Source organism: Poecilia latipinna, unplaced genomic scaffold (genome assembly GCF_001443285.1).
Source record: "Poecilia latipinna isolate Pla-1442-1.1 unplaced genomic scaffold, P_latipinna-1.0 Scaffold10758, whole genome shotgun sequence".
NCBI classification, from domain to species: Eukaryota; Metazoa; Chordata; class Actinopteri; order Cyprinodontiformes; family Poeciliidae; genus Poecilia; species Poecilia latipinna.
Window position 1 is genome coordinate 1 of NW_015123374.1, and position 691 is coordinate 691.

Consider the following 691-nt stretch of genomic DNA (forward strand, 5'->3'; position numbering starts at 1 on the left):
AAAAAAAAAACTTTCTGGATACGCCCCTGGCAGATTGGATGAACCTATAACAAATTTATAAGCCATTCGATTAATCAAACTGTACACAAGTTGCTGCAACAAGCTCTTCCCTCTTTTAACTTTCCCCTCTTTCTAGCATGGGCAGACGTCCACCTCACATTAACGACGTATCATGGCGTCTGCAGTACCACATGAAGGTACAGACGCGTTGCGCCAGAACCTGTGCTCCAGCAGTTGTTTCTGCACCATTTGTTATGTGACGCTAACAGTGTCGTTCCTCCTCCTCTTCCTCCTCCTCCCATCAGAACGGGCAGCTGGATAAGATCAACGAGCCTTTCTACCTGATCTCACTGAACACGGAGGTAACTGCTGCGCTGTTCTCCTTCTGCTTTCCTGTACGAGTGCGCAACAAACAGCTATATTTGCTTATTTTATTTTATTTTATTTATTCTTTTTTTGTCAGAATGAAGGATCCTCGGAGGATATCAACTTCACCTGCACAACGGAGCAGCTGCAGGTAACAGAAAAAACACGTTAAACAGAGTTTAATTGTCGGAAAAACATAACGAATAAAAACTCATCCTACTTACGAGATGTCTGTCCTGTTTGATGCTTTTTTTGGGGGGGGGGGGGGGGGGAGTTTTCAAGCTCCATGTATTTTTTGGTGTTGGGGCAGGGAACTGGGGGTGGA

The 691-nt window shown here is 44.9% G+C and overlaps 1 long non-coding RNA gene across 1 annotated transcript; it reads left to right on the forward strand.

The window, feature by feature from the left end:
* The first annotated feature begins 18 nt into the window (after positions 1-18).
* On the forward strand, positions 19-633 carry LOC106944468 (uncharacterized). Its single transcript, XR_001424323.1, has 3 exons — positions 19-197; positions 306-362; positions 464-633. It is a non-coding gene; the product is annotated as an uncharacterized LOC106944468 (long non-coding RNA).
* Positions 634-691: the final 58 nt, after the last annotated feature.